This window comes from Labeo rohita, chromosome 9 (genome assembly GCF_022985175.1).
Source record: "Labeo rohita strain BAU-BD-2019 chromosome 9, IGBB_LRoh.1.0, whole genome shotgun sequence".
In the NCBI taxonomy this organism is placed as follows: domain Eukaryota; kingdom Metazoa; phylum Chordata; class Actinopteri; order Cypriniformes; family Cyprinidae; genus Labeo; species Labeo rohita.
Genome location: NC_066877.1, coordinates 14605565 through 14618921, shown reverse-complemented (window position 1 = coordinate 14618921; position 13357 = coordinate 14605565). Strand labels below are relative to the sequence as shown.

General features: G+C 36.9%; 1 long non-coding RNA gene across 2 annotated transcripts in view; it reads right to left on the bottom strand.

Moving 5' to 3' along the window:
* Positions 1-13357, bottom strand: part of LOC127170689 (uncharacterized) — a 62649-nt gene that overhangs the window by 16564 nt on the left and 32728 nt on the right. The window contains exon 3 of one of the 2 annotated variants that reach the window (XR_007828392.1): positions 7310-7361. The exons of the other annotated variant lie outside the window; for it this stretch is intronic. This is a non-coding gene — a long non-coding RNA (uncharacterized LOC127170689). The remainder of the gene's footprint in view (positions 1-7309; positions 7362-13357) is intronic. 2 annotated transcript variants of the gene reach the window in all.

The window sequence follows — 13357 nt, the reverse complement described above, 5'->3', positions numbered from 1 at the left end:
CGGACTGTCGTTGAAAAAAAAAACAAAAAAACAATCGCGTTAATTTCTCTTATCCGATACAGTTACAGACAGCACATCATGCGATCAAGCAGCTCAGTAAAACTGATCACAGCTTTCTGTTAACAGGCTTTATGGCGCAGTTCGTACCTCTTCGTACTTCTATTTTGCTAATAACCAGTTACTCAGGCGACATCACTGTCTCAATATATCACGTTTCGAGACGAGAACGTTAATTTACAATTTGTTCCAAAAGTAAGACTTCCCCCAGAAGAGAATACATATCAATCTAAATCTTGTTTTTAAAGCTATATAAACTTACGTTGCACTGTCCTTCATCTGCAGTGATGTAAAATCGTTACCTTACCGGTTCTATCGCTGTCCTAACCCAGCCAAAGCCACTCGCCAGACCGCCATCCTTGCTAAAAATCTACACTTAGTGTGCCAAGGCCAGCCATACCCAGCTCCCAGTCCCACCACTCACTACACACTGAGGAGAGAGACAAGAAAATGAAATTTATTATAGACTCTAAAGACAATTTCAAGTTATTGTTTCTCCCGGCGAAAGGGTTCCTTCTTACATAATAAAGCCCCTTTTGTGTGACGCGGAACAATACAAAACAAGTATTCTAATAAATAGCCACTTTTTTGTTCCCTCTCGAGGATGAATGGAATTGAGCAGTTGGGTTTGAAAGCAGCTGCTCGCGCATTCAGGAGAAGGGGGCGGAGCCCTGGCGCGAGGCGTCTCTCCTCCTTGGAAACGAACTTGAAGAACGGACCCGGCGGCAGCATCACCGAAAAACGCGCTGCAGCCTTCACTCCGACATCACCACAAAAGTCTGCCCCCGTCGCCCCTGCTGCACGCCTCTGAAGAGCATTACGCTCAATAACTTTAATTAACCCGGTCATTCTCACTCTCCCTAAACATGCGACTCGTCAGGATTTAAGGATATTCGGAAAAGAGAGCACTTTAGCTACTTATTGCTGGCGCTGAAAAGAGGAAAAAGAAAAACAAGCTTATTCCATGTAGACTATAATTCATAAATACATTCTACAGGTTTTTATTTTGCCTCTAGGTCTGCTGCGCACACAGTCTTGTCCTGAAAAGTTTGTTGTCTTCAAGGTCACCAAACTTTTTCAGGCCGCTTTGGTGAATAGAGACACAAAACAGGACGCCCTGTTGCAGCCTGGCCTACGATAATGATGTTCATAATATATTCATAATGATGAATATATTAGGGATACTTACATAGTACACCCATTAAAATAATCGCTGATGTACAGTCATATACAGTATGTGTACATTTTAATAAGACATAAGCTGCATATATTGGTTGAAGTTAACTTAATATCATATTATTGCTTAATGTATCCACCTTTTTCCAAGTGGGCGCGTCCATTTGTAAATGTTATGGGTCTGGTTTCCGGTCTTATCCGCGTCCAGCTATTTAGTTTTGTACAAAACCGTTTTAACGTATTATTTTAATTATGAACACACTGGTTTGTATTGCAAACAGTTTTACCGTTTACTGCACGTTGTTATTGTTCCCCTCATGCTGACAATGAACCGGAACTCTCACCCACAGGCTTCTGCATTAAAGAAAAAGGTGGATATTTTCATTATTTTACCAAAAGCTGTTTGAGATCAAACAATATTTTGCAGACAGCCTGTAGAAGACCTCTGTTCTTGTAAAAAATAAATAAATAAATAAATAAAATAAATGTGACCTTGGACCACAAAAACAGTTGTAAGTAGCAGGGGTATATTTGCAGCAATAGCCAACAATACATTGTATGGATCAAAATTATTGATTTTTCTTTTATGCCAAATCATTAGGATATTAAGTGAAGATCATGTTCCATGAAAATATTAGTAAGTTTCCTACTGTAAATATATAAAAACTTAATTTTTGATTGCATTGCTAAGAACTTAAATTGGACAACTTTAAAGGCGATTTTCTCAGTGTTTTGAATTAATTTTATTTATTTTTTTGCACACTCAGATTTCAGATTTTCAAATAGTTGTATTTCAGCCAAATATTGCATTATCTTCTCAATTAAAAAAAAAAAAAAAAAAGACCCTTTTGACTGGTTTAGTGATCCAGGGTCAGAAATTATTATTCCACTTGTTCAGTGTGACCACAGGCACAACTTTGTAAAAACAGGGAACATATTTAATAACTGTATGATATAAGCCACAAACATGTTTTTAACAGCCTTCTGATGCCATTCAAGGCTTTTGGGCAGCAGCAGCTTGCCACCACATGGTTCTGACAGGCTTTCACAGAGTGGAAAGCTGTTGTGCCGTAGTTTAGACGAACTCACAGAGAGACACATCATTGCCATCTGATGGCACACATTTACATCGCCTTCGGCCTTGTGATGACCGGTGCTCTCTCTCAATACTCTGGGCATCTTTTCAGTCTCCCTCCGGCCATCAAAATTCAAAACTTTTCACTGCCTCTGCGATGCTCGTTCAGGTAGGATAAAGTGTGAGGAATGAGTAAGGCTAACACATTACATATATGTGCATGCTGCATGTGCAAGATAACATTTAAATTGCTACTGCACAAACTCACTTAACCTGACTGCAAATACCATCTCGCTACTCCAAAAACATGAAGCGTGGAAAGTCTTTCCATCAACTGCAAATATCTAATAGCATTTTTTTCCAAGTAGGCTCTCCCTTAGCTTCAGGTTAAATGCTGTAATGACCACTTTAGGGATATTATCAGTGATGGAATATACTCTAGACAGTCTAGACTTTATCTAATGCCTCATGATACCCAATGAAAAGAAAGCCTGTCACTTGTGAATACCTAAGGGCAACTGCAGCAATCCGAAGCACGTTCAGACAGTTTCCTTCAAGTCAGTTTGATTGGATACACTCAATCGAATTCATTTTTCCCGCCCTCATACATATTAAACACGGGACAAACTTCAACACGTTGACAGGAACTACATATATTTACACAGACTTAACCAAACAAGCACAACAAAAGGGAACGAATACATTGAATAGCATATAATGAACAGTGTTATGAAAAGTAATTACATGGCAACAGGCAGCGATTAGGTTTATCCACGTCTAACTGGCCTTAATTTTATGCCAAAATGTGCGGTGGAGGAAAGCGCAATCCGGTGCCACGGTTTGTGCAGTGTCTTCGGCGAATCATTAGCCCCAAACAGAGACTTGTTGAGCCCCATCAACAGCACGACTCTGAGCTCCATCACTGCACAGTTCATTAATCTCTCACCACGGCTTTTCTGGCTGCCAGTGGTTAAACACCCCTCTCTGAGTATAGCTCTCCTTCACCAGGATACCGCTGTGTTAATTTCCTCTCTCTATTAGCACAGCGCGGTTAATCAGGTTTCCTCTCCCCAGTGGTGGCATGAGCGCGAGAGCCGCGAGCAGGTGTCAAGCCTGTCTGCGTTGCTTACGACGGCAATCTGTCTCCCAACTTCACCAGTGCAGGATAATGGAGGACTCATATGCAGCTGATTCTGCCACTGCTATTGTGTCCAATCTGTTGCATTAAACACTTGGCACACGTAATTACAAATAATCCTGCCTTTTTTTCCCTCTGCCACAGCTCTTCCCAGGCTCTCTTGCTCTCCTGTGTAAACAAACACAGTAACCCTTCACTAGCAGGCCTCATTAGTATTTGTCGATATCGCTCAGCCGGGTGGAATTATTTGCTTGTTTTAGGCAATTACGCTCTCATTATGAGGATTAGTTTGAGTGAAGTCACGTATGTTTGCCGATCATTTAGTTTAATCGAATGGTAACTCAATTCATCAAGTTTTATCAGTGCTGAATTAACTCCCAAGGCAAACGCGATCTGCTTGAATTGGTTTACAAGGTTATGCTGAAGCCATTCGTTTCCTGGAGAAAAAAAAAAAAAGTAGTGGGAAATAAAAAAATAAATAAATAAATGAAATGATTTCAATCACAGAACATTTTTGAACTCGTACTCAAAACGTCCGGGTGTCAAAAAGATTCAGGGACGCAGCTCATGGTAAAAGTGAAATCGTATTTGATGGCATAACTTCCTCGGTCTGTTTACGGATTCGTATGGTGGTGCCGAAAAAAGCGGCCTGTTGATTTATGCATCATTAGCATAAATGCAAAATATACTGAAAGGCGGAACACATTTCGGCATAACCCTTTGTACTGAGATGAAACAGCAGTCACAACACGGCTTTGAAGGCTCCTCATATCTCTGTCCAGAGCTGTCTGCTGCCTCATATGTTTTAAGACACAAAAAAGAGAGAGAGATGAGGCCATGAGACCAAAAGGGAAGAAAAATTGTGGGGTCAAATCTAAAAGCGTGTGGGGGCTTTTAAGTCCAAAGAGGTCCTCCTTTCCTCTCCAAGCCTGCCATCAAATACATCAACTTCACCAGCCTTGGTTTTGCTAACTTACCAAATCTCTCAAATTAAAGACAAAATGTGGCGGAGAGAATGTCCCGTATGAAAAAAGACATTTCTCTGACATAGCTTGAGCACTTGAAAAGGAATGTTTTTTAATATTACAAAGTTTAAATGCACCACAGCAAATGGTCAGAGCAAATGTTTTACTAAACCTTACATATTCTTGCTTGTAAATCTAAAATAATATTATTGTTATGGAGCTTGTACTAGTATCAGTGTTGGGAAGGTTACTTTTGAAATGTAATACGTTACAAATTACAAGTTACCCTATTTATTATGTAATGAGTAGTGTTGCTATTTCAGTTACTTTATTAAAGTAATGTAACTGATTACATTTGATTACTTTTCTAAATTTCTAATGAATGTTTTCAACTGGAAATCATTTTGAAATATCTAAACTAGTAGTACTCAACACAGTTTACTGTCAGACTTTCAAAATCCTATAATAATATTCTTATAATAATTTAATTTTAAAGCACAGCCACCATAAAATCAGGCTTCAGCACTTTTTTACTTTGAGATCGTTCTGAGGTGAACAATAAATGGTAAATATTAATACAAGGAGTATTAAGATGTAACCTATTTTGTAATCGTAATCTGTAAATTTAATTACACATTTGTGACTCTGGACCACAAAACCATTCACATGGGTATATTTGTAGCAATAGCCAACAATACATTGTTATGGGTTAAAATGATCGATTTTTCTTTTATGCCAAAAATCATTAGGATAGTAGGTAAAGATCATGTTCCATGAAGATACTTTGTAAATTTCTTACCGTAAATATATCAAAACTTAATTTTTGATTAGTAATATGCATTGCTATGAACTTCATTTTGACAACTTTAAAGGCGATTTTCTCAAAATTTTGATTTTTTTTGCACCCTCAGATTTTCAAATAGTTGTATCTCAGCCAAATATTGTCCTATCCTAACAAATCATACATAAATGGAAAGCTTACTTATTCAGTATAAATCTCAGTTTCAAAGAATTTACACTTATGACTGTTTTTTTTTGGTCCAGGGTCACATTTTTTTTAGTAACTGTAACAGATTACAGTTACATTTATTTTGTATTTAAGTTATGAAACAGCATTACATGTAACTAGTTACTCCCCAACACTGATTATTACGGTTGTTATAAAATATTAAAATATTAAATGTTAAATTGCACAGTTTGAATATTTGGACAATTTTCAGTATTAAAAATTTTAGAAGCACCACAGCAAATAATAATGCTTTCTTGTTATTCTAAAGAAATAAAAAATAACAATGTAGTAATCATTAAAAATAAATTACAATTATTTATATTGATGGTTATTACTGTTATAATTGTTATAATGTGCAAAACTATATTTCTGAATGAGCGGAAGTTGCAACAATGTGTAATTTACTAAAAAAAAAAAAAAAAAAAAAAAAAACAAAAAAAAAACACAAAGCTTAAAATAGCACATAACAATAGTAATCATAATAATAATGTTTTTTAATTATATTATTATTATTAATCGTATTATTATTATGAGGTACAAAACTTTCTAAATGAGTCAAACTGCAACAATATGTAATTTACTACAAAACAAACAGAAAAAAGTGTGACTAGATTTAGCTTATAACTAATGCAAAAATCCCAGGATATTCTAGGAATATTTGCGCAGAAAAGTTAACTTGGCTAACCTTAAAATAATGCTGCAGCTCTACTCACTGGACATGTTAAGGTATTGCTCAAGATAATTTCATTAAAAGACACAGGATGTTCACTCAGAAACCAATCATCCATTATGCAAGAAAATCTATCCATCACACAGAGAGCGTATATACCCATTATCCAGACATCGATGGGGTGTTTTTCTTATTTTCATTTTTTACCCATCAATTACGGCAAGATTTTAAGCATTGTTCCACTCCTCAATTAGCCGCAACACCTTTTCCTTTGATTGATCCATAATGAATGTAATGGTTTTAACAGACCACAGACAGATCACTTAGAGGAGCTCTGCTAATGGCAGTGGCAGCTCCAGGGCTGGAGTGATGTCAGTTTCTCCAAGCCCCGGCTAATTAGACACTGTGTCGCTCATTACCCAGGTAATAAGCCCTAACGCTAATGGGTATCAGGCAAGACCCCCAAACACTAGAGAAAGCCAGAGAGAGGCGGGAGAGAGGACGGCAAAGAAGATGAGGGGGATGTTAACAGGGAAAGGGGTGAGACGGAGAGAGCGAGAGAGTGTGTGCGAGAGACAAGAAAATGTAAGCAAAGAGAAATCGTGAGAGAATTTTCATGATGGAGAAAAGAGCGCCAGATGAACGGATCTTACAGCACTAATGCATTTCAATGCTATGCCTTTTAATATAGTACACCGGTCCTATTGGTCAAGAGTAAACATGTCATTTTCAGTACGAGCTAAAGGCACAATGGTTGCTATGCACTGGATGGAGGGCTGCTGGAGAGGGGGGAGCGCTGCTTGGGGGAGGAAGGAAAAGAAGGAGCTGGCATTAGAGAGACCGAGCGATGGTTTCCTTGTTAACCACTTTCCCACTTAGGCCTTGTTAGCACCAGAGCTCTCAGCTGTACCTATTATTGGTGACGGATGCTATGCTTGACTTTCTGAGAATTAGACAGACGCTCCCCGGTCCGCAGGATAAAGCCGCCGCAGCCTTCGCTATACTCTGAAGAAACTGCATGAGAGTCATGATAATGTGATGCTCCACATCATTAAGAACTTCGACATAACTGTACTCTAGTTTTCAGTATATGAAATCCTTACGCTATGCAATATCAAATATAACTCGGGTCAAACTACGTCTTTCGTCGTAAAAATGTCCACCTTCGTAGCGTCTTGAAACGACTCAAAAATGAAAATACCTGTCATTATTTACTCACCCACATGTCGTTCCAAACCTGCATCATGTTCTTTCTTCTAAAAGAAGATTTTCTGAAGAATAAGCAAACAGTTTTGGTCATTCTCACTGATTAGACAAAAAAAAATTAAGGTCATACAACTTTGGAGGTGACAATTTTATTTTCTTTTAACTTGATTAGCAAACACAACAAATCGTTTTTAAAGAATTGACACTTTTTAACATGTATTTTGCTTGTCTAATTATTGTCAAGGAATTTCTGTAAGCTGTCCCAAGGCTCTCTATAGAAAGCTGCGTGAGGTACTAAGGTGAGTATTTAGAATTTCATTTTATTGGTCCTAGTTGGTGAAAGAAATTTTGTATCAGCTAATTGCATTTGCCGTTAATGCCAAATTCCACAGCATTCAGGCTCTGCAACAAAAGAATGTGAGTCCATCAAGTCTTTGAGCCATCAGACAAATGTCATCACTTTTACGTGACATTTTTAATACGTTACGTGGCTATTTTGCAACAGAACACAAAAGATTAGTGTTATGAAACATGCCACTGGAAATGAGATCATCTCACAGAGTCATATCATCAGCCACAAGTGCATTTTTAGTCTTTGAAAGTGTGATCAGAGCGGCCCTGTGTAAGTACTGAAATAAAGTTCATCTTCGAATAGGGAGGGGGCATAATCCTTCATCTCATCTCCTCATGGGGTCATGGCTCACACCTCTCCTAATAACCTTAATCTTATTACACACACAGGCAGAAAAAGTTATCCTTCAATATGAGGATTTTCAGCATGAGACTAATGCGGCTTACAATACATTCATTACTGAGCCAAGCTAAATGAAAAATAACAGTGAGAGAGCCTCACCCAACTCATAACCATTTCTGACCTTTGTCAGTAAATATTCATTAACTCAAATAACCATTTTTGGATTAAATAATATTAAATATTAATTATTTGCTACGTCAGTGTCCTCCGCAGTCAACCTTCCTCTGCAGAAATAGAAGCAAAGCCACTAATAGATTGTGTGCGTCTGTGATAGATTAAAAATGTGCGTCTCTAACAAGGTTAAAAATCTGTGTACGATTGTTAATGTGGTGGTAAAACTGACACAGGATTCAATACAGTTCACACACAAATAAAAAAATCAGGTAAACACACTTAACCTTTAAGATTAAGACTTCTCACACAACACAAAAAAATAAAAACATGAGAACCTGATATTGGCATGCTTTCAATGCAGTATAAGCCTCTTTGGATGAAACCATCTGTCAAATGCGTAAATGTAAATACCTTCAGAGGGTATTTAAGAAACTGACATATTATATGTGCACATTTTGAAGGTAAGGTTTTTAATGTTTTTTTAAAGTCTCTTCTGCTCATTAAGCCTGCATTTATTTGAGCTAAAGTACAGCAAAAACAGTAAAATTTGAAATATTTTTACTATTTAAAATAACTGTTTTCTATTTGAATATATTTTGAAATGTTATTTATTCCTGTGATTTCAAAGCTGTTTTAGCTTCATTAACTCCAGTCACTTGATCCTTCAGAAATCATTCTAATATTCTGATTTGCTGCTTAAAAAACTATTAATATTATTATTATGTTGAAAACAGCTGAGTAGAATTTTTTCAGGTTTTTTTGATGAATAGAAAGTTCAGAAGACAATCATTTATCTGAAATAGAAATCTTTTGTAACATTATAAATGTCTTTATCATCACTTTTGATCAATTTAAAGCATCCTTGCTACATAAAAGTAATCATTTCTATCATTTTCATTTATATAAATTCATTTCTAGAAATGCTGATCTTTGGATCTTTCTATTTATCCAAAAATGAAAAAAAGCACTCAACTGTTTTAAATATTGTTAACAATAATAATGTTTCTTAAACAGCAAATCAGCATATTAGAATGATTTCTGATGGATCATGTGACACTGAGGACTGGAGTAATGATGCTGAAAATTTAGCTTTGATCACAGGAATAAATTACATTTTAAAACATATTTAAATAGAAAACAGTTTAAATAGTAAAACTATTTCACAGTATTACCGCTTTTGCTGTATTTTGGATCAAATAAACTGCAGGCTTGGTGAGCAGAAGAGAATTCTTTAAAAACATTAAAGATTTTGATTGGTAGTGTGTGTGTGTGTGTGTGTGTATATACACTCACAAGTAAATGAGGAAAAAGTCACATTTCAAGAGAAACGTCATAGGTCAACCAGTATTTCGAACAACTCAAAAAAAAAACAAAATGGGTAAAACTGACCCGCAACTGAATTAATTGGTTAATTAGTTGAATTTCTACTAATCTAGTAAAACACTGTGGTTAAAAAAATGTTAGTAATAATGTTAAACAAATATCTGATCCATTAACAAGAGCAATAAAACCGTACACCCTTGGTACAACGAGATCTCTCACTTAATTAACAATCACAATCGAACTCGGAGCATCCGAACTGTTAGCGAAGGTGTCAGTGGCTGGAATACGCTGGAATTGTGACTCTGTGGGTGAGTGTGTGTGTGTGTGTGTGTGTGAAATGGCTATTTAACATGCCCATGAGCTGAGCAGCGGGGTCTGAAGACTGTGTAATCTCATTTAACCCTCACTACACAACACTAATTAGAGCTGACACGCTAACAACACACACCGAAAAGCCTCTCAGCGAAAAAGTCAACACCAGCCAATGACCCAGCATGCTTCCCCTCGCTCTGCCCCAAACCCCTGCTCTCCCCAGGGAGGAGGCGCAATTTTAGCCTAAGGATAGCAGGGAGCAGCCCGTCCCTTAGCAAGGGCCTCCCCAGAGCCAAATTAAATCTCTTTGGCCACATTTTTCGCGAGAAAGGGTCAACGCGGTACCCCACCACTTTTTGAGCACGGGCTAACGCACGTTCACGCGTGTGTGTGCGTAACAGTCCGGCGGGTGAGCGGCGAGCGGCGAGCGCCTCCTTCTCCCTCTCCTGGCTCCCAGCGTTTGAAATGAGGTCATCATTGTAAAGGAGGTCTGAGTGGATCAAAGCCCCCTACCTACACCTGCCCTTTTCTTCCCTCCTCGCTCTCTCTCTCTTTTCTCTCGCTTCTCATTTATGTCTTGAAGTTTCCTATTGACTAGTAGCTTCTAAGAAGCCCCCTGATGCCCCGAGATGCCTGGTCCTCTAAAAAGCCCCCACTAAATTTTGCTTACCGCTATATTTTCTGCCAACTGGCTGAGGTAAAAATTGTGGGAGGGAGAAAAAAAGCCACCCACTAATTCACTTATATTCGATTACCCACTCTGGGTTTTTAAAATGCATTTTTTTTAAATGAAGCAGGCATTGACAGAAGTGATGAGATGGGCCATGTCGCAGATAAGGCCTCTAATCAGCATATTTAACTTTGCCGTGCGTTTTAAAATTGTGAGGGTTTGGAACGACAGAAATGCACATCCAATATCAGCCCACACTGAGGGACAATAACACACTATTTTGATGCAAATCAAGGGACCCATTAATGTTTAAATTTATTTCAGTCCCATCCAGTAAAAGAACACATTTATTTCCTGCAAACCCAGATAATTACTTTGCCACAAAATGCATATTCCATTAAGTCAGGTGAACATTGTTTATTGTATTTTGTTTTGTTGGCTTATGATAATGCAATTTAAGACTGAATGACATTCAGACCATTACACATGATGAGAAAATAAATGTTAAAAAAAATGCATAAATCCTGGGTAAATGTAAATTTAAGTTTAGCTATAATATGCTTTGTAAAAAACTTGCTTTCGTCCTTCAGTTCCTTAAGCCTCGTAATATTTCTACAGTTGTAGCGCCGTGATAATCTTTTCTTTAGCTTGACGCTTGGGATAAAATGATGCTCTCATTACACTGTCCACTAAAAAAAAATCCCGTATTAGTACAGCATGCCAATCCTTTAGACGGCTTTCACAACCGATACATATAGAAGGACAATATTACATGAGGAAGAGTCTTCTAATTGACTTACTGTTGAAAACAACCCACACAAAAATGGCTCTAACATGCTGAGGTTTATTTGAAAGAGAGATGGATAAAGAAGGACAGCTTTTATTTAAAGATGTTAGATCATATGCTATTAAAAAGGGGCAGTTGTGTGAAGTGATGTCTCTCATTCATCAAAGTGTCTGAAACTGAATATGTTCAGCGTCGGCTAAAGATAAAACACACCGAATGATGTTGCCAGCTTCATCATAAAGACCAAAGGTTTTTTAATATTGCTAGGAACATATTATAGATACACAGGTACACAAACACACCGAAATCCCTAAAATGTACACTACCAGTCATAAGTTTTTGAACAGATTTTTAATCTTTTTAAAGAAGTCTGTTCTGTTCCTCCCAAGCCTGCATTTATTTGATCCAAAGTGCAGCAAAAACAGTAAAATTTTGAAAGATTTTTTAACTGTTTTCTATTGGAATATATTTTAAAATGTAACTTATTCCTGTGATTTCAAAGCTGAATTTTTAACATTGTTACTCCAGTCACATGATGCTTCAGAAATCATTTTATTATTCTGATTTGCTGCTCAAAGACATTCATTATTATTATTATTATGTTGAATAGCTGAGTAGAATCGTTTCAGGTTTCTCTGATGAATTGAAAGATCAGAAGAACAGTATTTGTCTGAAACAAATCTTTTGTAACATTACAAATGTCTTCATCACTTTTGATCAATTTAAAGCATTCTTGATAAATAAAAGTATTAATTTCATTATCTTAGATTAGAATGATTTGTGAAGGATCATGTGACACTGTAGACTGGAGTAATGATGCTGAAAATTTAGCTTTGATCACAGGTATACATTTCATTTTAAATTATATTTAAATAGAAAACAGTTCTTTTAAACAGTTAAAAATATTTCAAAATTTTACTGTTTTTGCTGTACTTTGGATTAAATAAATACAGACTTGGTGAGCAGAGACTTCTTTAAAAACCATAAAAAATATTACTGTTCAAAAACTTTTGACTGGTAGTGTATTTATGTAGCAAAGGTTTTCCTGCAACACAGTAGTAGTATGTGGGCTGTAAAATGTAAATAAAATAAAAATTAAAAAGCCCAATTCAATAATTTGTATTATCCTTGTCAATGTTCTCTTTGGAATAATATACTGTATAACAAGACACATATTCAGATGAGCGGTTATGTAATCGGACTTTGAAATCAATGAATTACAGTCAAACATAAAAGGAAAGAAGTCAAAAGTCAGATATGAGTCATACCATGCAACTCAAGTCCCAAAACGAGAGAAAAGGACTGACTTCGGTTACATATACAGGCTTTATTTGATTTGTCTATTGCTGTATATACAGAAAGATTTCAAGGGGACCTATTATGCAAAAATCAAGGTGTTTGAACACAGTTGTGTGGTCACAGTGTGTGAAAACAACCAGCCTATAATGGTAAAAATACACCCACTCATTTTTTTTTTATAATGCCAATAAATCATAAACAGTCTCTCTGAACAAGTGATTCTAGATTTCTCCCTGTGTACACGCCATTGTAGCAAAAAGTCCTGCCCATTTGTGATCACCTCTGCCCTATCAGCATAGACACAGCCCTGCGTGAGAAGCAGCAGTCCGCCATTACTGTTTTCTCGCTGTAGCTGGTGGAGATACACAATATCAGCGCCTAAGAGGCATTACAAACATAGGAGTCTCCATAGATTCCTCTATATGACCACTGAGGACACTGTGGTTAAATGTAATTTTCAAAGGAAACGCTGATTGTCGATTAATTTTCTAAGGAATATGTTGTTATTTTTATCGTGCCGTGCTCCTCTGTGTAATTCATAAACGTGCATTTATTATGCACAGTACAATCAGATGACTGACTTTTAAAATGATTCTGGTTCGAACATATAAGTCTGAACACCACTACTGAGAGTTTGAGACATTTTCTGTGCATCTTGTTTTGATTGTCGGCTCTTGAAGCTCCACCCTCTTCTGAAAACGAGGCGGGAGCACCAGCTCATTTGCATTTAAGGGAACAAATACACACCCAGACAGTCAATAATATAAATATTTGATTGTATTTGTACCATTTATTGTGAGAG